This window comes from Sturnira hondurensis, unplaced genomic scaffold (assembly GCF_014824575.4).
Source record: "Sturnira hondurensis isolate 20B ecotype Veracruz unplaced genomic scaffold, ASM1482457v3 Scaffold0009935, whole genome shotgun sequence".
NCBI lineage: Eukaryota > Metazoa > Chordata > Mammalia > Chiroptera > Phyllostomidae > Sturnira > Sturnira hondurensis.
The window spans coordinates 1,731,513-1,757,474 of record NW_028082566.1 but is presented as its reverse complement, the minus strand read 5'-3'; the positions used below and the strand labels follow the sequence as shown (position 1 = coordinate 1,757,474).

The following is a 25,962-nucleotide window of genomic DNA, read 5'->3' as shown; positions in this document are numbered from 1 at the left end:
GAGTTAAATGACATAACATGAGAGAGTACCTCTTTCACCGCTGGTCACATAGGAGCTACCTGGGAAAGGGTTAGTCAGATCTGATTGCGAACTTGCAGGAAGAGGGGCCTGGCTTTCACAACCTAGGACGTAGCATACGAGAACTCACAAAACCAGTGTTCCCAGCAGATATAAGTGCAGCTCTTCTGTTTGCGGGTCCTGTTCTTTCTAGTCCCACTTCCTTCAACTTCCCAGCTCAGTTTGGAGAAGTGAAGGGGTATTATGAAGATGGCAGTCTCCATGCGCTACTTTACAGATAACGCCACCTCCCCTGAGCTTCTCTATTTTTAGTGGTGGGTTGAATCAGAAAACTTGTACCTGTGAGTGAGAAATAACATGGATCAGACTGACTTTTCTGACTGGATGAAAGACAAAGAAATCAATTGACACAGGATTTCTTGTTTTGGCGTTTCTTGATCTGGCATTCATCAACAAAAGCACAGACATTTCCTCTTGGGTTGAAATTTTGAGCATGTGAAAGAACTTGGAGGACAAGCAAATGCTGACTTATTTCATCCTACTGGGTTATTGCTTCACTGAGTGCTGCTTAATTGAAGCAAGATGATATTTCAAATAAAAGGCATCAAAAGACGTTTCATTTAGTCCTAGTTAATTCTTTACAAGGCCCTATAGGTAAAGAAAATAAAGCAGCCATGTCCTTCTCTTTGACTGTCTTCTATTAATTTTAGTTCTTAATGCGATCAGCAGCTTTTTTCCCCAGGTTGTTATAGCTAAGGAGAACTCTGCTTATTAACAGAAGATGATAAAGATATTGAGAGGAAAGGATAAAAAAGAGGGGGCCAAGAGCCCAGGATCTTGGGCTAGTCTGCTATCTGATGTACATGTCTATATAATCTTATATAAGACAATTTATCTGTCTGGGGCTAGGCATAAAATAAAGAGATTGCATTAGATCAACTTTAATATTTTAAGGGCTACGGCTCCCTCATTGAAAAATCTCATGGTTCTTACAGATTCTTCCCATCATATCTGGAGATGTATATACACACATAACTTTATGTGTAATATAACGTAAAACATGCCCTTGAACCACAGGTATGGGTATACCTGGCTTCCATCCCCAAGGTCACTTCCTGGCCCAAATGACTGCTTCTCCTCCAGTCAGTGTGTTCACTCTATTTCTGTTGGAAAAATGTCAGGAAGGAGAAAAGGCTAGTGAAAAAAACAAAGTGAACAAAGGGCATGAGCCAGCAGTGATTTTAGAAGCTGGGAGCTGCCACATGACATTTTATTTACATCGAATTGGTCAGAAACTTGGCTACACTTGAAAGATGAATTTTGGGTAATCATGTAGCAAGTTAAAAACTGGGAGTTCGTTTACTTAGAAGGAATACGTGATATTAGGTGACAACTAGCAGACCCTACTATAGAGACATAGAGATACGTAGACACATATTGAGTAAACATCAAAGAAAATGTCAATATTTTCTCCAGGAAAAACATGATTTTGTAAACAAAAGCAAGTATAGTCAGAATATAACACATAAGTCAACAGTGAATTGTATATACATAGTTACGATGATATAATAACTGAATAATAATTTAAATAAAAATTGTGATGTGATAATTAATATTAAAAAGTTAGAAGGAAAATAAAGAACTAAATCCTCATTATCCATTATAGAATTATAGTACTTAATCTCTACAACTCTAAAATGTAGAAGTAGGGGTAAAGAAGATAAGCATTAATGAAATTTTCACAAGAGTAAAATTTGATAATACTTGAAAATATGATAACTACCATGATGGAAAAATAACAGAATGCTACAAATACATCTAGCAGACAGATCATTTCACGTTGAGCCTCAAGAAGAGTGTTCCAGAAGAGGTGATACTGTAGGATGAGCAGCTTCAGGAGGCAAAGAAAAGCATTCTTCGTCTAGAAGGACTGGCCCAGCCCAAGTTCCTAGGTGGCAGACAACAGGGCAGAACTCCTACGAAAAACTGAACGAAGGAGGATAATGACGGAAGGAATTACAGGGAGAAATGATGCTGGGAAAGCACAGATAGAATCACACTGGGCCTTGCAAAAAGTATTATGGGTTTTGGTATTTAGCCTTAAGCTGCCAGGAATTCACTAAAGATTTAAAGTAAGGGTGTGGTATGATCCAGTTTATATTTTAAAATACACCTCCTGTGTACATGAACTACAGAAAGCTTGTAGGAAGTGTTGAAGCGGGGAGAGGGGGCTGGGTATACGTAATAGGTCCAGCTTTGTACAGTTCAGATTGAAGATAATGGTGATTTCACTCTGGTTGTATGTAGTAAAAAAACATAGGCATGTAAGCGGAACTGTGATAATTAGAAGCAAAAGCCAATAGTACTTTCTTTGTCTTTTTAACATATAACTTTGTCAGTTACTAATTTGGAACTTTACTTTTTCCTCCTAAAGTCTAGCAGTACACACTGCCCAGATGAATGAAAGCTGAAATAAAAAGTAAAAAACCAATAAAAAGTAAAAGTGAAATAAAAAGTAAAAAAGTAAAAAACTTTAAAAAGTATAAAAAGTAAAAAACCTTAGCTTGCATGTAGGAAAATATTGATACCATCAAATTTATAAAAACTAACGGTCTTTGTTATAAGGTGTCCAGCGTTTTTGGTGAAATTTTGACATTGGGAAAGTATTGTAACAAAGTAAAGAAATGTTTTTCTTCTGTATTTAAAGGAAGAAATTGGTGATCTTGTAGTAGATAAAACATAATTATTTGAAAATGAGGAATTGTGCCCAGAAGGCATGATTTACCATAACAACCTTAATACTGAGTTGCAGTATGTCATTCAGTTTTTAAAAAGGTAAGTTTTTAAGGAAGAATGTGCTGAAGATATCACATTTTACTATCTGCTTACTCAGATAATCAAGATCTTGACTCTTGAAATAGGATTATTCTAAATTTGGTCTATTTTCAAGCTTGCAAGTATAAAGGTGTATGCTTTATACTCATTTTATTTATTTATTTATTTATTTGCATTTTTTATTGTTGTTCAAGTACATTTGTCTCCATTTTCACACCACCATGTTCCCGCACCCACCTACCCCCTCCTCCCACCCTCAACCTGCCCCACCTTTGGCTTTATCCATGGGCCCTTTATACATGTTCCTTGACAGCCATTTTTTTTATTTTTTGAATTATATCTTATTGAATATGCTATTACAGTTGTTCCAATTCTTTTCTCTTTGCACCCCCCCCTCCACCCAGCACCTCCCACTCCCTCAGGCAATCACCACAACAATGTTCATGTCCATATCCATGGGGTGATGAGTATAAGTCCTTTGGCTACTCCATTTCGTATACTGTACCTAACATCCACATAGTTGTTCTATAATTACCTATTTGTACTTCTTAATCCCTTCACCTCTTCACCCACTCCCCTGCACCCCTTCTATCTGGCAACCATCAAAACCCTCTCCATATCCATGATGTTGTCTCTGTTCTTGTTTGCTTAGTTTGCTTTTAGATTCAATCATTGATAGATATGTATTTATTGCCATTTTATCTTCCATAGTTTTGATCTTGTTTTCTTAAGTAAGTGCCTTTAACATTTTATGTAATAATGGTTTGGTGATGATGAACTCTAGTTTTTTCTTGTCTTGGAAGCTTTATATCTTACCTTCAATTTTAAATGATATTATTGATGGGTAGTGCAATCATAGCTGTATGTCCCTGCTTTTCATGACTTTGAATATTTCTTGCCAACCCTTTCCAGCCTGCAAACTTTCTTTGGAGAAATCCACTGACAGTCTTACTGGGGGCTCCCCTGTAAGTAAATAACTACTTTTCTTTTGCTGCTGTTAAGATTCTCTCTGTTTTTAACCTTTGCCATTTTAGTTATGATGTGTCTTAGAGTGGGCCTTTTTGCATCCATCTTGTTTGGGACTCTGCTTCCAGGACTTGTATGTCTGTTTCCTTCACCAAATTAGGGAAGTTTTCTTTCATTATTTTTTTCAAATAGATTTCAAATTTCTTGCTCTATCTCTTCTCCTTCTGGCACCCCTATGAAGCTAATATCAGACTGCTTGAAATCCCAGAGGCTGCTTACACTAACCTCATTTTGGGAGATTCTCTTTTCTTCTTCTTGTTCTGATTGGTTGTTTTTGCCTCCTTATGTTCCAAATCATTGATTTGATTCTCAGCTTCATCCACTCTACTGTTGTATCCCTGTAAATTGTTCTTTATTTCAATTAGTGTATCCTTCATTTCTGACTAGATCTTGTTTACACTGGTGAGGTTCTCACTAAGTTCCTTGAGCACCCTTATAAATGTTGTTTCGAACTCTGCATCTGATAGGTTCCTTAGCTCCATTTTTTTAGTTCTTTTTCTACAGTTTTTATTTGTTCTTTCATTTGGACCATGTTTCTTTGAATCCTCATTTTGGCAGTCTTTCTGTGTTTGTTTCTATGTATTAGGTAGAGATGCTATGACTCCCTGTCTTGGTAGTGTAGCTAATGCAGTAGGTGTGCTGTAGGGTTCAGTGGCACAGCCTCCCCTATCACCCATGCTGGGTACTCAAGGTGCATCCTTTGTGTGGCTTGAGTATACCTTCCTCTTATAGTTGAGCCTTGATCACTTTTGGCAGGTCAATGTGAGGGATCTACCCAGGCCGGTCAGCTGCAAGGACTGGCTGTGACTACTGACCACCACCCTCCACCCTCCATGGAAGTTCAGCTGTTCAGAGTCAGGGTGGTGATTCTTTCACGTAGCTGTCTACTGGGTACACAGGCTCCAGAGTTTCCAAGGTGGTGCAGGCCAGGGTTAGCCCCCACCAGTGTTCTACTCGGGGCTGCCCTGCCTGAGTTATAAAGCAATATGAGATGGCTACTACTTGTGCTGGGCTTGGAGGCAAAGCTAAGCTATGAATCTAGGTTGGCTGCTGCTAGTACTAGGCCTGGGGCCACTTAGCTAAGAGAATGGGGGCTGAGAGCTTATGAGGCCAGCTGTTGCTTGTTTGATAGGATTTAGGAAGTTGTGAAGCATGAACCAAGACCAGCCATTCATATGAAAAAGTCATATTCAGCAGCTTGGGTGGGATAAAGTCTCAGGGGATATCCAGGGTGGGTCAAACAATGTTAGCCAGGTTGATGGAGTCTTAGATGTGGTACCCACCTGTCAGCTCTATGGATCTGTGAGAGGAGAGTTCAGAAGAGAAACAATGGCCTATGCTTGCTTTTCTGTCTGAGAGAAAGCTATTCCCCAGCTCCTTCCTTAATGCCAGACAGTTCAGTTCTTCCCTCTTTGCCATTGGTGATTTCAAGCTGCTACCCCAGTGCTAGAGCTAGGAGGGAGTGAGTCTGAGTAAGTACATGAGTGGATTCTTTAAGAGAAACTGCTTGGGACTCCAAAAATGTCTTCCATCAATTCAATTCCTGCTGGTTTTTGCAACCATAAGTTACAGAGACTTATCTTTCTGGCACTGGAACCCCGGGCTGAGGAGCCTGGTATGGGACTGGGACTCCTCATTCCCAAGATATCCTTTCTGAATTTTTATCAGTCACATATAAATGTGGAACCAGTGTGTTCTGAATCTCTGCCCCTCTTACCAGTCTGGATGGATGTGGTTTCTTTATTACATAGTTGTCATATTTCTATTCAACTCAATTTCTGATAGTTCTGAGTGATGGTTGTTCTATACTTCAGTTGTAGTTTTGATGAGGTTGTTTGAGGAGGCAAGCCATGCTTACCTATGCTGCCATCTTGACTGGAAGTCAAGAATTTTCATTTAAATTTTAAATAAATTGAGATTGACTAAATCACACAGGCTCACACAGGTCCTAGAAGCAAAGCCATGTTTCAGTTTTCTTCTATGATTTTACAACTATGTGAGTGATGGAGTCCCATGTATTTTCCTCTGGGATTGCTGAGCATTTTTCTTAAACTAATGCATTAAAATTTGAGAATTTACACATAGTATAAATTGAAAAAAGAGATAATTTGAATTAAAATGTCAGCAAATGTACAAAATGTATTTTCATAGTTCTTCTTATTTTTCCACATACTTTTCCATGTACTTTTCCCATATATATCTACTACAGTTTAAAATCTGGTAACTAAGTCTTTATTTTAGAGGTATTTTTTTCTTCCACTGAAAATAAAATAATCTTTTTCTTCTTTCTGAATACCAAGAATGGCAAAGAGGGACTTTCTTTCTGATTAAAATCATCTAGCCTTTCATTTTTCTCAACATGTATTCTTATATACAGATAGAAATTTGGACTGATTTAGCCACATGAGATGGCTACAGGCCTGGAATAAATTTTTGTTTCTTCCCTGGGTAGATGTTCTCGTTTTATGCAAGTTGATCTGAAAGCGTGTGTCAGATTAGATCTGTTCTTTTGGACTGTAGCAGGGTGCTCTAGCTGTCTGAATCGGTGTAAACTTTTCCCAAAACACTTACCCTTACTTAAAAGCATCATGTGCCTTGATGTTTAAACTTCATGATAAAAGCATCTGTCTTGGTCTATTTCAACTGCTATAATAGGATATCACAAACTGGTTGGTTTTAAACAACAAAAATTTATTTCTCACTGTTCTGGAGACTGGGAAATCCAAGATCAAGGTGCTGGCAGATCCATTGTCTGGTGAGAGTCTGCTGTCTGGTTCACGGGCATCCATCATCGCACAGTGTCTTCACATGGCTTAAGAAAGTGAGGGAGCCTTGTTGGGTGTCTTTTACCAGGACACAAATCCAATTCATAAGAATTTTGACCTCATAGCTTAATCACCTCCCAAAGCCCTCATCACCAGCTTCCAACACATTGAGTTTAGGTTTCAATACATGTGTTGGGGGTGGGGGAGAGGATACAAACAGTCTATAGCATCATTAAAAGAGTATATTCTTAAAGAAACTAGAATTTGAAATTCTTGTATGAAGAATTTCACTTCTAGTGAAATTCTTCACTTCTTGTATGAAGTCAAAGTTGGCTATGTATGAACTCAAAGTTTGCTCTGTATGAACTCATGTTTTGTTTTTTAATAAAATATATACAGATGTAACCTCTGATTATCACTCCCAGAAATGGAATATTGAGATGAATGCTATAGCCTGACCAATGATCATTTTTGAATATTCGTGCTTGAAACATAAATTGTCATATTGCCTTAATTCTAAAGAAGTTCATTTTTAAGTATTTCCATATTATTTAAAAAGTTTTTTTAAAAGGCTTACAATGTATACATGCCTATAATGTTGCGGTATTTTTCTTTCTCTCTGCCCCACCTACCAAAAGCTGATACTAAATTGATGGTTGTTTTATAGGCAATGACATCTTTGGCCAGAGGAATCATGGTATGTGCCACTGTCAACACAAACTAATTAGCATCACCTACTTTCAGGGTGAACAATTAGGAAAACCATTGACAAGGCTAATAGTTTAAGAGATTTATGTATATTGCACTTTCTTATTTGGCCACTATTTTAGTTTCACACATCTCATTCAATCATCCACAGAGTACTTACTGTCTGTTGTGTGCCAGGCAGTATTCAAGATGTCAGAAGGGCGGCCATGGTCCTTGTCCTCCCAGATGTCGACATCCAGCAGGCAAGTTGGAGGCAAAGTCTGAATGCCTATAATAGCAGTAATTACACAGTGATATGGAGGTACAGAAAAGGGGGCACTGGATCTGCTTCAGAAAGAAGGAGAAAGCTCATAGAAGGGATAGAGTCTTAGTTCTCAGATGGATAATTAGCATTCAAAGTAAAGGAAATAACATTACTACAAGTGCACAGGATAAAGGTGCATGAGAATGTTCAAAAATAGGGAGACTAGGCAATGTGCACCAAGGGAGTAGAGGAAGTTGAAAGTTGAAGTAACGCACATTGTGTGAGTCTCAAGATTTACTGACATCTTCTGCTTTTCCATACATGTGTATATACAATGACAACTCAGCACAGCATGCTAGGTCCCTTGATGGTCCTGTGCCACAAACAACCCCTATTCATTAATTTTTTAATTTTTCATCCTTAGAACAGATAATACATTTTTAACCTTATATATGGTTCATATAACTTGTGTAATTACAGATTTGTATATTTTTATTTTAAAAAACTGAACATTAAATGACAAGGTAAAATTTATGCAGTTCTAACAGGGTTGTTTTTTTCTTGCTTCTATGAGCATTCTTCTGCAGCGGATTATCATTTATTTTTATTTATAACTGACATTGACAAACAGCAAAAGTACATGATGTTTGCATGTATTCACTTTTTCAAAATAGCAACATGCTTTAAAATCTAAATTGAAAAACATAGAAACATTGCTTTCGTTCTATGGAACATTAATTGAAAGTAGGCTGTCAGCCTAAATGAATCATTGGTATCATTTCTCCTGACACATTATCTGGAAAGAGTAACTGGAAGAAAGATACTGTGAAATACATTTCGAACTAACAAAGGCATTGCAGCTTGGATCAAAACAAGGAAGTAATCATAGTGACTGCATAGAGATACCAACTTTCAAAATGGCCCTTAAGGAATTTCATTCCTAGTTGAAAAACCAAAAAATTCCTGACTTGTTAAAAATTGTGATTGTTCTTCATTCAAATCCAAAAGCAAGCTGCATCTCTATAAATAGTCATGACTCTGTCCTATTTTAAATGGTTAAACCAGAGATTGTGTGAGATTCACTACATTTTGCCTGTGGCTACTTTTCTACCATGAAATTTCAGAGTTGGCTGTTATGTAAAACTAAGCAATTTTCACTGCAGTCCTCCTTGGAGGACAGCTCTGATATATGAAGGGAGCATTGATCTATTGCGGTTTCCCTGAGTGGATATAGCAGTAGCCAAAGGCAAAGGGCTTGGCTGGAGAAGAATCAGTTGGGTGACCAGTGTAGGGTATAGGTGCCTGTGGTGAGGTGACTGCTGCCTTAGATCAGCATCCAGCTGATGACCCACAGTCTGAGAACCAGTCAAATGTGACAAATCTCCCCTTGAAATTTGATGGGATGTCCTGCTTGGCTTCCTGTAGCCAGAAGAAAAGCAGATTTCAGATTAAGGCTATGTAAATCCATTTTGAGATAGAGCAGCATTTTCAATGCTAAATTGTATTTTTTTTCCATAGGAAATGAGACTAAAAGAGAAAGCCTTTGTTAAACAGACTTTAGCAATAATCCTGTATTAGGAGCCTTCCTTTTCTGCTTGTCTTAAATGCTGCTTCATTCTGGTGTTCTGGTTTTATGCTTTTTTAAAAAGTATGATGGCTTTTGCAAGAGTTGCTGTAAAGCTGTGGTTAGACAGCAAAGTACTCCTTGCCAACAGAGTGATCCCATGTGCTGTAATCCTGCTAAGTACCTGTACAATAGTGTAACAGCTGGTGCCGGCTGCAATCAGTGTGTTAGTGTGCTACGCTGGGACTTGGGATCCAAATAGACAATGAGCCGGGTCAGCTTAGAACAGACCTAAGCACCCCTCAGACAGCTGGCCCAGTAACTGTACACTAGCCAATCTTGGGAGAGAGACTCATGGAATAACATTAATTTTCTTTTCTAGCAGACGGTAAGGTAACGGAAGCCAGGTTGATTGTGCTGCCTTGGGATTTTTACCTAATGATCTTCTGGAAAGCAGGTGCATTGGCAGGGATTTTAAGCTCCTGAAAACCCAACTAGTATTACAGAGTAAACCTTTGCTGAGCGGGGGTTTTATAGGAGTGGGGTGCATTAGTGTTAGATCATTACAAAGCATTTTGCTGACTACTGCAGAATTAACGACACTTTTATGACTGGCGGGTAATGACTGTCAAGAAATGAGTTTATATCTGTTCAAATTGTCATTTTAAATCAAACTAGCCAGCTGTTAGATGCATCCAATGCATGAGGAATTCTTCTTGGTAATAGTCGGTGTTTCTCTTATATCCATCATATTATTAGATCATTACTTGGAACCTCAATTGTTTTGCATGTGTTTGAGGCAAGCTCCATCATGACAAAAGCAAAGCAAGTTGTCACTTCTAAGAGGCAGTTTCCATGTCCCTGTAGAAACTTAGATTTATACAGCATTGAAGTACTTGAAATTACTGCAATTTGTTGAATACTTGATTTTTAGGTAATATTGTTCTTTTTAATTTAACTTCAAGAAACTGTACTCTTACTTCCTACATCATTGAATGCAAGGGCATCTGATGGGAGCTCTTGCAGCTCTTCTCCCTCCCCACACTTCTTCCTCCCCCGTACTTCTCCCCGCCCCCCCCCCGCACTTCTCCCTCCCCTGCACTTCTCCTCCCCACACTTCTCCCTCCCCCACACTTCTCCCTCCCCACACTTCTAAACCGCCCATGCCTTTACTTGAAGAGCACCGCATCTTTGAAACTGTATTTCTGTGGGTTCTTGATCCCTTGACTCTTGTCTTTATTCTCTGGCCCTTTCTCTTCTGATTCCTTTACCTAGGGATGTGCAGAGGTCCAGTTGCTGATCCTTTTCTTTTAATAGTTTTTTTTTGTTTTAAATTCCCAACTCATTACCTAAGTTTCAAATGCAATGTATATATTGATGACCTTCACATTCATGTCCTTGTCTTTGTCCTCGTCAATCAGAATCCCACCTCCATACAGGACATCTTTATTCTGAGAAGTACCCCGATGTCATCATACCCAACTCCAATCTGTTTACAGAGTAGCCCTTCCTCCCGACTTTCTTATTTCTATTAATGACATGACCTTTGTTTTTCTTTTTTAAAGACTTTTTAAATTTATTTATTTGGGGGAAGGGAAGAGAAAGAGAGGGAGAGAAACATCCATGTGTGGGTGCTTCTCATGTGCCCCCTGCTGCGCACCTGGCCCACAACCCAGACATGTGCCCTGACTGGGAATCATACCAGTGACCCTTTGGTTTACAGGCCAGCACTCAGTCCTCTGAGCCACACCAGCCAGGGCTGACACGGCCTTTAACCCACACACCCAATAATACAAATGTCCTCTTTGTTGATCTCTTCCTATCCCTTGCCATGGACTTGGCAAATAGCTTGTTCCTGTCTCTGTAGCATTTCTCACTTATTCTGTGCACCCATCCTTTCTATTTCTCATTTCAAGACTACTCACACACTATGGTAAAAGATTTGTTTTTTATTACTAATGCTGTTATTAGGTTCCTATTTGTGTTTTCCGGTTGAAGAGCTGAGAAATGGAGATAATGACCCGCATTCTGGTACTCCCTTACACAGAAATCTTCAGTAGCTCTTTTTCACCCACCTCAGAGATAACAGACCCAGACCATCAAGACTCTTCCCCTCATAGTCGAGTTCATCTCTCCTGAGGGGGTTCCGCACTTCACCCGGCAGAGCAAATTACTTGCCACGCCCTTAATATTCGCATGCTTTCCAAAGTATTCATCATCTTTTCACTATTCTTTCCACCAACATTTTTTCTTCAACTCCTCCATCGCTGCTGACTAAATCTATCCGACTGTACATTTTCCAGAGAAATAGCCAAAATCACCAACAATGAAATACATATATGTGTATCATATATTTATAAGTAAATGACATAGAAAATAGATTTCTTAATCAGCTAATACCCCACAGTGATTAGTATACTATATCTCTGCTGATAATTCTGTTTTAATGATTTATTTATTTAATTATTTAAGATTAGCAGAGTACCCATGTGTATCAATAAATACTTGTTGAATGAACAAATGAATTTAACTGATTGTTTTTAATTAGAATCTCTTGGCTCATTACCTTGGTATCTCTTAGACCTGACAGAATTATCAATTTTGCTTTTATTTGTAGTTTTATTCTCTCTGACTTGTGCCTTCTATGCTACACCTATGGAAATAATTAAGTAAGTTTATCATTAAGGCAAAGAAAGGAGAGTCAAGACAAACATAACTTATTTTCATATTACTAATTAATATTAAAATACAGCATTATGTGCCTGCCATTACATGACAGAAATTATAAAATACATTCTCAGTCCAGTGAACTGTGTCCCTAGCAGATTTTCTGGCACTTCAAGGAATTTTTGTTGGTTATCAATATTATAATAAATTTCCAGCAATAAGATCTGTTAGAAATCATTGCCAGTGCCCAAATGTTTAAATATACACATAGGCATAAATATATACATGCACAAAATAAGCATTTCATTCTCTCTGTGTGTGTGCACGTGCATGCAATGGAAATTTTTTTTCACCAGTAAGGTGTTTACCTGAGGCATTTACAAGATGCTGAGCCTAGCTCCTACCCTCCAGCATCTTCTTTCCTTTTGTGTATGCTTATTCTGGCTTTCCTGAATTGTTACATTCTGATTTTCTTTGTTCGACAACTCCTCTTTGATGGTTAAAAACTGCCAACTTATGCTTAATTCTGATTTTTTGTTGTTATTTGGCACTCCTCAGCATCAATTAAAGGTAGATAAAATTTTGAGATTCATTCTACTAGTACAATTTTCCCAAAGTTTTGGTGAGTCTGTGTAATCTGGTGCTTCTGACCTTTTGTGTGTAATATTGTATTTCACAGACATACTACCATGAAAATTTTGACCAACTTCTGACACCAGGTTCATACTCCTGAGTCTCTCCCTAAATCAGAAATTTTCATTTTAGCATACATTGCACTCCCACACCCCACCCAGTGCCTAAATAGTTGATATTAACAAATGTAGCTGTTGAAATTTTGAACAAGTTAGTAATTATAACTTTTCCAAATCATTCCCAAAGTGGTAAAAGTCTTGGGAGCTGCAGAAGAAAATGATGGTCTTATATGAAGAACAGTATTTCATGTAAACCTATCAACTATGCCATGAGGCAGAAGCTATTAACTGCATTTCACAAATGAGAAACTGAGTCTCACAAAGTCAATCCTGGTTTTGTAGTTCAAATTGTAGGGCTGGGATTTAAAACCACGACTTTTTGATTTTGCAGCCCATGTTGTTCCATCACCCTTTCTGTGCTGAGAAGTTCCTCACACTCTGGAAATTTCTGTTCTCTAAACTACATTAAAAACCATTCCATCCAATGTCTGGTTTCCTTCAGGCCCACTCCTTTATTTAAAAATATTTATCACTCGATTTGGAATCATCTTAATCTACTTATGCTGTTTGTTTGCTACAGAGTTGCTGTCTTAATCCAATTAAGATGCAAAACTCCTCTGAGCATCAGTCTTTCCAAAGTGGGCAAGGTTTGTCTCCAAGGGATCATTAATTCTATAAGATCACACCATGCATGTACTTAGTCTGCTTCTATAAAACTGTCCTTATGTTGGATTTATTCTCCCTCCTTTCCAAAAACATACTACTTATCTTAATGGTTAAACAAATGATCTGATGAAAATCTGAATGGTATAGGGAAATTTGACTATTTTTGTACTGCTATTTCTGAATACTCATTCAACTATGGTAGGTCATGTTGCTATATTTCTCTATGCAACATTGCTGAAGTGGTTCCCTAGAAGCCATCATGACCTGTTACTGAGTCACAATGAGTTGAGCTTTTTTGTGCTCACTTTTTTGTGCTCACCCCTTTGTTTAAGTACAGGAACTCAGAAGTGTTGTCTTTGAGTATTAGTCATGCTAAGCTGTGCTGGGGTGACAAATAGCATTCACATCCTGAGTTGTTTAATGAAGTAAAGGTGCATTTGTCCTTCGTACAGAGTTGGATGCAGTCTGGAAGCTCATCTGAATGACTTTCTCCCAGCACTGAGTCAGAGAGATCGGCTCTTTTCACCACGTGACTTCATTACATTGGTGTTTTGTGTTTGCAGGTGTGTGGTGGATACATTTGCTCCTTCCCCACTGGATTTAATCACTGGACTGCTGGGTGTACTTCTGCCTACCTAAGAAACAGTCTTACACATAGCTAGATTAAAAGCACCATCAATTTTAAGAATAACCTAAAACCACAATTTTCAAGGTGTACTCCCCATTACCACATCTTTGAAACATATGCTTTGTAACCCTGTGTGCCTTATCACTGTCGACAGCTCCTTATGAAGAAGATTGCAAATGATAGGCAATTAATCTCCACACAGGTTTGACTTGGTGTCCAGAAATACTAAAAATCAAAGAAGAATCATATCTTTTAAAAGAGGATATGGATTTCTACACTCCTTGACCAATTATGGTACATTATGGAAAATCTTCTTATTAACATAGAATTCAATAAGCAGTCACTTAATTCCCTTTGCCTGGCACTAATACCTGGAAATTGGGCCACTCACTGTCCCATTAGGAGATGGTGGGCTCTTCATGCTTAACCGTATACCTGATCTCAGGTGCTAAAACCCAGCCTTGCTACCAGTCTGATTCTGCTCATCAGTAAATTTTAAAATCATTTAAAAAATTTTGCTTATCAGTACAGCCCACAGGTAGGGCATATTTGGTAAATTGCAAAAGAAAACAATGACTTTGATTCAGGCTCAGCTCTACCATGGACTCTTTATTCCAGGAAGGCAGGACTAAAGACACTGCGCTATATTTTGCCTTATTCACTACATGGATAAGGCGGAGTCTTAGAGTTCAGTCCATCTGGATTTGCATCTCAGCTTTGCCACTTAGCAGCTGTGTGACTTTAATCAAATCACATAGTATTCTTTTTTTGAAAAAAAAATTATTTTATTTTATTTTATTTAAATTATTGTTCAAGTACAGTTGTCTCCATTTCCCCACCCTCCTGCCCTCAATCTTTCCCCCTTTGGCTTTGCCCATGGGTTCTTTATATATGGTCCTTGATGACCCTTTCCCTTCTTTCCCCCATTACCTCTTCTCCCATCCCCTCTTGTTACTGTCAGTTTGTTCTTTATTTCAATGTTTCCAGTTATAATTTGCTTGCTTGTCTGTTTTGTTGATTAGGTTCCACTCATAGGTGAGATCATGTGGTATTTTTCTTTTACATCCTGGCTTGCTTCATTTAGCATAATGCTCTCCAGTTCCATCCATGCTGTGACGAAGGGTAGGAGTTCCTTCTTTCTTTCTGCTGCATAGTATTCCATTGTGTAAATGTACCACAGTTTTTTGATACACTAATTTAGTGATGGGCACCTAGGTTGCTTCTAGCACTTGGCAATTATAAATTACACTGCTATGAACATAGGGGTGCACAGGTTCTTTTGAATTAGTGTTTCAGGATTCTTAGGGTATAATGCCAGCGGTGGAATTGCTGGCTTAAAAGGCAGTTCCTTTTTAGTTTTTCCTTTTTAGTTTACTTTAATTTTTAGTTTTTCAAGGAAATTCCTGAATAGCCACAGCAATTTTGAGAAAGAAAAACAAAGTAGGAGGGATCACCATGCCTGGCATCAAACTATATTACAAGGCCATAGTAATCAAAACAGTCTAGTACTGGCATAAGAACAGACACATAAAACAATGGAACAGAATAGAGAACTCATTAATAAACCTAAGTTTCTATGGTCAATTAATATTCAACAAAGGAGACAGAAGCATAAAATGGAGTAGAAATAGCTTCTTCAACAAATGGTGTTAGAAGAGCTGGACAGCTACATGCAAAATAATATTAGTATTATAGTATTCTGAGCATCAGTTTTTTTATGTGAAAAAACCCCACATGTATCTCATAAAATTTTTGTGAGACTCAAAGCTATTGATATGATAGGTGCTTTGTAAATTCTAGCTCCTTCTGTAAATTAGTGACAAAGACCCAGTGGTCTTCATAATCATGTAAGTAACCATATTAGAAATTATGATTATTGGAGGCATTCAAGAGAGCGTCAGGTTTAACCTTACATCTAGATGGGGGAGGGGAAGGTATACATATATCTGAATTTCCTGTGGGTTGTTTGAAAATGCATATCCCAAGGACTCAGAAGCCTAGGAGTGGAGCTTTTGTGTGGGTGTAATTTGAAAAAGCTTCACGAATGAGTCAGATGCACACCCCTGATTTAGAGCCATGCTCTGAAGGCCCACACAGAGCGTGCTAAATAGGAGGTACTCAGAAAACATCATAGAATTAAGGGAGGTTGTGTCTCGATTCAGTTCCTTCCTCCCATCACCATAGGAGCTCTTTTCTGCTCCTTTCTGGCTTTCAGTCACTCTGACATCAACTGTCATTTATCACAGAGGAATCCAGCCTTTCCTGGAGGAAAATGGATGCTTCAAACTGTATATCCAGGTATTTGCAAAAATGCAGATAGGACAATAATATAGCTGCTTTTTTGTACGTCTTCATAATAATAGAATTTAGACCTTTCAACAAGATGATAGTATAAGCCGTAATAATATTAGCCAATATTTACTGAACACCTACATTGAGTAGGCTCCAGGTAAAGCTCACGTTCACAAAATCCCTTTGTGGTAGGTATTATGAATATCTTTATTTCACAGTGAGGAAATTGAGGCATTTAAAGGGTATGTAACTTGTTCACATTCACAGAGAAAATTTTTTAGACTGAAGTTCAGAGACATTTCCAGATGTCTTCAAAGTCTAAAAAGAACTCCAGGGCTCATTCTGATGATAATGGTGTCCCAGGTAGGAATCTGTGTGCAATCAGATATTCTGTATCATCAGTTTCATAGAAATCAATGTTGTATTAACAGATTAATTAGTGATGCTAATGTTTTAAACAGCCATATTAAAATTTTTTATGATAAAATGAAAGCTGCAATGGGATGGGGTAGGTCTGAAGATGCCAGGACCCCAATAGATAAGTAATTTCTTAGGGTCCTGAGGTGGAAAAGCCTTTTTTTGAAACCCTCCTAAAATAGCTCATCTCTTTTCTTGCTACCCTCTTTCCCACCTTATTTTTCTTTATTTACATTTGGTTGATTCTGTATATGTACATATATAAGCAGGCAGGGGAAAAAGCCAGGGTCTAGAATATCGAGATGGATGACCCAGTTACTGTCCACCACGTCACCCTGTGTGAATTCCCTACATAAGCAGTATTATTGCCTAGATAGTTTATGTAATGATTATCTGAGTATTTATTTATTTATTCCTCTCACTATATGAAATCTGAGACCTTTGTATAACTTAAATATCATTATAATGACTACATATGTGTGCAGAGTCCAAGGGTGAGAGAGGAAAGTTCATGTTTCACAGTGCCAGACAGAAAAGTAGAGTCTAGAATCTGTGAAGGTCGTTGAAAGAGAGAAAGATACCAAAAAGTCATACAGGGAGGTGGTCGTAGAGATGTGACCTATGTACCTAGAGCAGAAACATTTTGTTGTGTGTTCTCTTTTGTGTATGTGTTGGGGGAGAGAAAGAAAGAGAGAGGGCGGGGGGCCAGGGAACTGGAGGTAAGAAGAGCTTATCAGTGTGTGTTTGTAAACAGAGTGATGCAAGAACCCAACAGTTGGCTACCTTATACTATTATAAACTCCAAATGCTCATGAGTGAATGGAGGACACAGCTGAGAAGAGACAGAGCCTGAACCTAGAAGAATTGTCTGAGAAGGAAGAAAGGAGAGATTGAGCAGTTCATATTGGCAGTGCTTGGTCATTATGTGTGGGGAGAAGAAAGAGACAAAACAGATTCTCAGACCTCAGGCGTGATCACCGGGGATAGTCAGGCCGTTCTTGAATGTGGTGCACATGTACAGCAGCAGCTTCAGGGGAAGAGGATCTGACTTAAGTTTTGATAAGTTGGATGTTGGAAGTTTTGATAAGTTTGCTGAGAGCCCATATGTTAATGTACTAGTCAGTGAATAAGTGGCTCTGAAGCTTAAGAGAGAAAATAAACCCTGGCCGGTATGGCTCAGTCGATTGAAGCCTCATCCTGTAGACTGAAAAGCCGCGAGTGTGATCCCTGGTCAGGCATGTACAAGAGACTGATCAATGTTTCTCTCCCTCCCTGCCTTTCTCTCTAGAAGCAAAAAAATGTCCTTGGGTGAAGGTTAAAAAAAGGGAGAGAGAGAGAAAATAAGTCTGGGGACTTAAACCTGGGGGTCATCAGCGAATCTACACTTCACTTTTCTCAAAACCCCCAAATTTACTCATCTGAAGTAACTGTTCTTTCATATAGTGGTATGACTGCCCTACTAGCAATATATTCCCCAACCATAATAAATATGAAGAAGAAAAAATGTTCTATAGTTATTGGTACATATTCAGTGCAGCAATACCCCATCACCAGTGGAGTGAAGTAAGGTTATGAAATGGCTTAGATTTATTCAATCTATTTTATGCAGCCAAGCTTGAGGACACAACTTGGAACCTGGGAGTTAATTATGGACTCCATTCTGGTCCTTGGGGAAATTCTTACATCACGATGTGCTATAAGCATTCCCAGAATGCTTCTTCTAGCCATCCAGAAAATAAAATACTGGTTAAGCAGTGGATCCAGACTGCTTGGGTTTGAGTCTTAGTTCACCCATTTCCTACTAGTGTTACCCATTAACTGCCCCTGTCAAGAGGAAATAGTAATAGTACCCACCTCAAAGCACTGACACGTGGACTAAATGAAATGAATAGCTTATGGTACTGGAACAATGACTGGTATTTTAAAAATGCTAAATGAATATTAGCTGTTATTTTGAAAAATGTTTAGGAATTATCACTATGCTTTACCCATAGTAGTGTTCAGTAAATACTAGTTAGATGAAAGTATTTAGTGAGCATTTACAAGGCCACTTGTAGAATTAAAAAATGATGACGGTAGTCTTCTGGGGAAACAAAACATACTCCCTAAGCAGCATGACATTACCAAAATTTGGTACCTGTGAAAGTACATGGCCAGATGATGAAACCAAGAAAGCCAGTGTTATACTGGACTATAACAGTAGTCATTAAAATTCCTCAAAGAAAGATCATTGGGCTGCCTGTTTTATAATTGTGTAAAACTTGCTTCACTGTCATTGGTTTCTTATATACTTACGTTCACGTTGCTTACACATTATGCATTAAATGAAATAAATAGAACCTCAGAGTTATTACTCTGAATGTAATACATTACATACTTTACACAAAAGAAATGTATTGTATATGTGTCACATTGACACAATGATTGCTTCCTCCGCTACTATTTTTATACAGAAGCCTGGGAAACAAACAGCCTTTTAGAAGTTGTTGAATGATCATTGTAACTGTACAAAAGCAACCAAAGTGGGCATACACAATTTCAATGGAGTAAATGCTAAACAATATAGTAGATATTTATTATCACAACAAAATTAGAAACAGATCACCTGGAACTCTAAAATGGAGATCACTATTATCATTATTATACTACCCATAATCATATGATTATGATTATTAGTGGCCTGTATGTATCAGGCACATACTATGTGCCAGGTATACTTGATACATGTTATCTCAACAACTTTTTCCCTTCCAATAATTGTTTGGTAGATGCTGTAATTATCCTTGCTTTAGAGATCAGAAATCAAGAAACAGAGATGATTAAAAACAATAACTTACCTAACATTATATAGATAGAAATTAGGGAAACTGAGACTTGACCCAGTGCAGACTGACTCTAGACCTCATGCTGAACCATCACCCCAATATGGACAAAATACTTGACAGTTTATGCATCCTTTCTCATGCATTTTCTCTCATTCCATCTTTACACTCTGTCTGCAAGGTAAATGTTATTACAGAGTGTGAGTTGCACAAAGCCACACAGGTAATAATGGCAAGGCTTGGATCAGAGTCCTAGTCTTCTTCTTTGCAACCCCACTTCCTACAATGTGAAAAAGATGCTGGGTAACACATTATCTGTTGAGCTATATCCAAGCAGATGGATGACACATGGGCAGTGTCAGCAGAGGGATTTTTGTAAATTCATGATACCAGTTCATATTGCACAGGTTACAGTCAAAACACAAAAGCCCTGGGTCTCCTGGCACTGGGACCTTCACCCTCTAATGATTTCTTCATTAATAAATGAGGAATAATATCTAGCATGTTTACCTCAGAAAACATTGTGAAAACCAAATGAGATTGTACATAATCCCCAGCACGTGGCATTCATATGCCACCAGTCGTGATAAATGCCCAATGTACGTTTGTGGAATAAATAAGTAGTTATGTGACTGATATGTGGAGCAGAGTATAAATTTAATGTGTGTAAAGTATATATATCTAAATACACAAATAACTGGTAAAATGTATGTGACCGATCGTAACTCATTTATTTGTGTATTTGTCACAGAAATATTTATTTCAATGACTTTCAAATTTATGTTTATAGAACCAAACCAAATTAAATATAACATATCTTTATGGCTCTTCAGTCCTTTGACTTAATATTCTCAAAGCAACCCTATTGGGGAAAATATGTCATGTGGTAATTAGGTATATGCACACAAACACAAATTTATATCACTTTGCCAGAATCAGGTCTGCTTACATTCCAGGCACATTTGTTTTTTCAGTATGCCTTCATTGTGAAAGATGCCATGCTAAGAGTTTCCAGAAGTCAAAGATCAATTGATCAACTCATTCCATTTTGCCCTGGACTTAGGTTACTGCTGCCCTTACATATCTTAGTGTTTAATAAGTGGGGAAGCGTGTATATGGAAATGATAGAAAGTAGAGGTGCAGTGTGTCTCCAGGTGGGTGAGGATAAAATGCAGTGTGAATTCAGAAGCTGAAGAAATCATTACTTCCGTTTCATGAGGTCAGGGAGAAGAAAGCATTTAAACTGGACCACAAAGTGTCAATAGGTTGATTTGTGGAGTTTCTGAAGAATAAGTGGGATGAGATAAAATCTGGGGCAAAGTTAGGAAGATGGGAATCTATTTGCAGCAGTTCAATCTGGCTGGAGCATGGAGAAACGGTGTACACTCCAGCGACCAATTTGCTTGGCACTTGGCGTGTTCCTGGGATATGGAACTTTGAGTGCTAAGCTGAAAAGGTCCTGGAATGAGTTGGTTATTTCTAGTACACACTCTGGTGCAGTACCTAGTTACTTGTTACGGAGGGCGTTAGCTCATCAAAAGTATTTATCCGTGACATGTAAAAACATTTCAGTACTTTAATAAATAAACTTTACATTTTTAACTACAACTCACTTCCCTCATTTTAGGCTAGATCTATCTTTTAAAGCTGTCCTGTCTCCAATTTCAACACTCTCAAGTGCTACCCTCATGTCTTTAGTCATCAGGATCAGGTAAAGGCATATTTATGTAGCTCTAGCTTCCTCTACAAGAGAGTTAGCTCAGCAAATTAGCTATCGAATTCNACTTGGCCTGTTCCTGGGATGTGGAACTTTGAGTGCTAAGCTGAAAGGTCCTGGAATGAGTTGGTTATTTCTAGTACACACTCTGGTGCAGTACCTAGTTACTTGTTACGGAGGGCGTTAGCTCATCAAAAGTATTTATCTGTGACATGTAAAAACATTTCAGTACTTTAATAAATAAACTTTACATTTTTAACTACAACTCACTTCCCTCATTTTAGGCTAGATCTATCTTTTAAAGCTGTCCTGTCTCCAATTTCAACACTCTCAAGTGCTACCCTCATGTCTTTAGTCATCAGGATCAGGTAAAGGCATATTTATGTAGCTCTAGCTTCCTCTACAAGAGAGTTAGCTCAGCAAATTAGCTATCGAATTCAACCATGGCATTTGTCATTGGAGAACTGAGTTCAGATCTCTTTACTCAGTTTGACCTTGAGCAAGCCACTGTCTCTCTGAGGCTCAGTTCTTTTGAATATGAGAGAACAAACTTTAGAAAATGTTAGGCAGCTAAGTGTCTACTCAGTGTGCCCAAGTACCCTCTCACATGAATGCAGGATTGGGAGTAGGACTGAAATTTGTAAGCAAGGTTGGTAATAGACCAAATTGGAAGGTCACATGACTGAGGCAAGGACACAGGGAAGGTGATAGGGTGGAGTTATCTACTGAACTCCACACCAGCAGAGGGAAAAGAACATCAGAGTCATTGGAAAGGCCATAGAGAAGAAGATCACCTATAGTTTATGGCAGCTGTTACAGACTCAGGAGGTTGAAGATTTAAAGAAGTAATATTTGGACTTACTATCCCTCTCAGAGTAGGGACTGCAGCTATGTACTGCCTTGACCACCAGGGATGCGACATAAGCACAGCCTCTTTGTAAATTAGTTTTTAAAATGCCCTTTTGTAAATGTAGCAAAAAAATGGAAAGCATGTAAAACAAAAGTCAATTATATGAATTATAAGGTGAGCACCTAGTAAAATGCGACCCAAATCAGGGGTCAGAATTTTGTTAGCCATACTGGAATTTTCTGGTGCCCTGTCCTAATCAGGGCCATCTCTCCTTCCCTCAAGAGTGGGGTCATCATTTGGTCATCATGTTCTTACTTTTGTCTGTAGTTCCATTACCCAAATGATGTGCATATCTAAAATACATAGTTTAACTCCCGTTTTCAAATGTCGCTGAAGTCTCTTACTCTATCGATTCCCTCCTGATCATATCTGTCTCTAGCCCCTGTCCCTCTTCTCTCTCTCACTTCCTTTCCTTCTCCCTCTCTCTTTTCCTCTTCTTCTCCAGCCCTTTCTCCCTCTCCCTCTCTTTCTCCATCCTTTCTCTCAGAAGCTGGAATGTGTATGTCTTTATTTAGCTGCCCACCGTCTGCATTTGGCTGATTGAATCTTCATGGTATAGTTTAATATTCTCCCCTGTCCTCTGTAATCTCTGTAATTTGCTCACTTTGGAAGGGCTCCTTCGAAAATAGTGCCATTTTCTCCTATCAGGTGGTCCATAATGTCCAGTTATCTCCCATGCACTCGTGTATGTGTGTGATGTTAGCAACCATTAATTCTCGGTAGCAAGACCCATTAATTAACTTAGGATTGCTGGCATGGGCATGTTCTATCATTCCTGGCTGGAATTATTCAATGAAGAGAAAATTTCTCATCTACTTTTTAGTTACCCACTGGTACAATTTATGTAAGAAAAGCAAGATAAAGTCCTTTTTTTTTTTCATTTGTCTCTCACTTAGATGTCAGTCTGGATTTTGGCAACCATGTCTTATTTTGAATGCCATGCATTTTAAGGGAGTAAACCAACACAAAGGCAATTAAGCTAAATAAGTATATCTTGAAATACATATCCCACATGTTTTCACACTTTGGTGAATTTTTTTCCAAGGATATTTGTAAAGGTAGTCATCTATTCTCTGCTTATTTTTTCTTGAGATGATAGTTTTTTTATACTTTTTAAATTTAATTATTGTGTAAGTACAGCTTTCTGTATTCTCTGCTTATTTTTTAATCCATATTATCCCAATTATTATTACCTCTCAAGATAGATAATATATAATCCATTTGTATTTTTAAAATACTATTCAGAGTAACTTCTTTTTCTATCTACTCCAAAATTTATATTCTAATACAAGATTTTGCTCTTTAGTTATTAAAAAAAACAACTAACCCTCATGTCCTGATGAAATTTAGAGAATGTCAGAATTATTGTTCTCCCTTTTTCAAATCACCGTTCAATTCTGTAAGATGCAATTGTGGCAAAAGATAGAATCTTCCCAGGATAAATGGGCCAAAGGCAGCATTTGCTAAACAATTATAGAAGCTGTCCTTGCTTTCTGAAATAGAAACAAAAAACACCCTGGCTGGTGTAGCTCAGTGGATTGAGCAAGGACCTGCAAACCACATGATCACAGTTCTATTCCCAGTCAGGGCACATGCCTGGGTTGCAGGCCAGTTCCCAGTTCCTGGCGGGGGGACGCACAAGAGGCAACCATACATTGATATTTGTCTCTCTCTCCCTCTCTCTCTCTCTCTCTCCTTCCCCACCCCTCTAAGATAAATAAATAAAATCTTTTAAAAAAGAAACGAAAGAACAGGGGAACTACAATGAATAAAGAAAAAATTGCCCTGGCTATTGTGGCTCACTGGATTGAGCGCAGGCCTGTGAACCAAACGGTCACCAGTTCCATTCCCAGTCAGGACACATGCTTGGGTTGCAGGCTGGGTCCCTAGGTGGGACCACATGAGAGGCACCTGACTGATGTGTCTCTTACACATCAATGTTTCTCTCCCACTCCTTCTCCCTCCCTTCCCCTCTCTCTAAAAGTAAATAAATAAAACCTTTTAAAAAATAGCCAGAGAAATTCCTGAAAGAACAACTTCCATTTGAAATTGCCGACTTTGATTTTCATTCTTCACTTTCTGACGACTAAGCAAACATGTTTTAAAGATACAATTGTTTAATTTTTCTGTGAAAGCTAACTACAAAATATTATAATAAGAAAGTTTCGATCAACAACAGTAACTTTAATCATTGTTTTCTATTTAGCTTCCAAAACCTGCCACATAAAAGAGTTTCGTCAGTGGAGGACGCAAAGTTTCAGTGATAGATGAGTGAACCATCCTTGCCTTACTACATTCTAATTCCTTGGTCTGACTTTCTAATGTACAGACTTTAAAATCATTAATTCTTTTACAGGCCAGCAATACAGAATTCTTCAGATAAATAGGCACTGCTTACTCTCAGGTCATGAACTCTGGCATAAGAACACTTCATGGGAAGTAGCGCAGAGACTCAGAGAAAATTAAAAGTTTAGGAAGCGTATCTATTTCACAACGAAACCTAAAGGCATTGCTTCTGTTTGTGGCCACCCTCAATTTTTATAAAGATGTCCTCAAATACTTCCTTGAAATCATCTTTCCGTAAAGGAGTCAAAATAATTCATATCTACTGCAAGTGGTTTCTAGCTTGCAGGAAGTCCTGGTAAACTTCATTCACAGGCAGTGTTCCCAATTATGATGCCACTTCCAGGGAGGTCTCTCAGCCTGGCTGGAATCCAGGCCAGTAGGTGAAATTAGGCCCAGAAAATTGGATTATTACATCCCAGGGGGAAGGACTGATAAGCAGCCGATGATTGCTCCTCTCCTAGCTCCTTGCTGGTGTTGAGGTGTTGCTAGTCACAAAGCCAATTTGTTAACAATTAGCACTCATTAGAATCATTTCCTGTTATCAACTCTAACCAGTTGACAAAGCACTTTCAGAAAATTGGGCCCCCAAAAGTAGCTATACGTAAGTGTTGAGCAATTAAAAATCTTCAAGATCCAATGTACCTAATTCCTAACCAGAGCCATCAGTTTCCGAGTAATTATTTTTGCTTTGGAACCCACCTGCTCTCCTGTCCAGTTTAAGGATGTGTTGGAACAAGGACATACTTCTTAATTAGCAGAGGTTGTGGATACGTCAGTAGAGGAACAAAAGGAATTTTCTTTCATTATCTGTGATAGCTGTTCGTAGTATATCTTTAAGGGACAAAAACGGCCAGCTTGCAATACAATGTGTGTATCTGTGAGAGTGTGAAATTAAATGCATTATTTCAGTTACATAAACATCTAAGCTCAGATTTTAAGTCTGTGCCCACCTTTGCACATTACAAACACTAAATATAGAATCATAAATGGAGTCATTGTGCATTACATTAGAATTTAAATATTGCCAATGTCAGCTTTCTTCAATGTTATATGACTTTAATAAAATTAGCATAAATACTATATGCAATTGAAATTTTTCTCAGAAAAGGCATTGTATTTATCTAATTTTTCAATATGGATCTGCATGCATTACAATGCTACAAATTTATATTCAATAGATAGGCACTTATTATCTAATTAAAATATGTATTAGCTCTACAAGTATCATCCACAAATACCTGCTTCAGTGTTCTTTATTTAGACTAAGAAAATATGCCTTATTTTCTCTCTGAAAAGTAGTGGTCTTTACATATGAACTGCTCTGTTATTTTTTTAAGATCAGAATTAAAGCTCTGAATGGTACCCCCTATCTGCTGTTCATTTACCACATCACTCCCCAAATTTTCACTTGTCTCTGTGTTTATTTTATAAATTTAAATAATTGCTCCTATTCATCTTACCCTAGACTTAATAATGCTGAGAATATTTCTTTAATTGTTGCAAAACATGGAGATGTGAACTAAATATATTTCTGGCTTTTATATTCCTTATCCCCTTATTAAAAGCTTATATCCATGGAAAAATTAAGTGTATGTTCATTTTTTACAATGCCCTGTGCTCACCCCCTCTATCCTTAATAAACAGA

At 38.1% G+C, this 25,962-nt stretch overlaps 1 protein-coding gene across 1 annotated transcript in view; it reads left to right on the top strand.

The window, feature by feature from the left end:
- PDZRN4 (PDZ domain containing ring finger 4) overlaps window positions 1-25,962 on the top strand; it is a 326,986-nt gene that overhangs the window by 180,249 nt on the left and 120,775 nt on the right. The window lies entirely within an intron of this gene.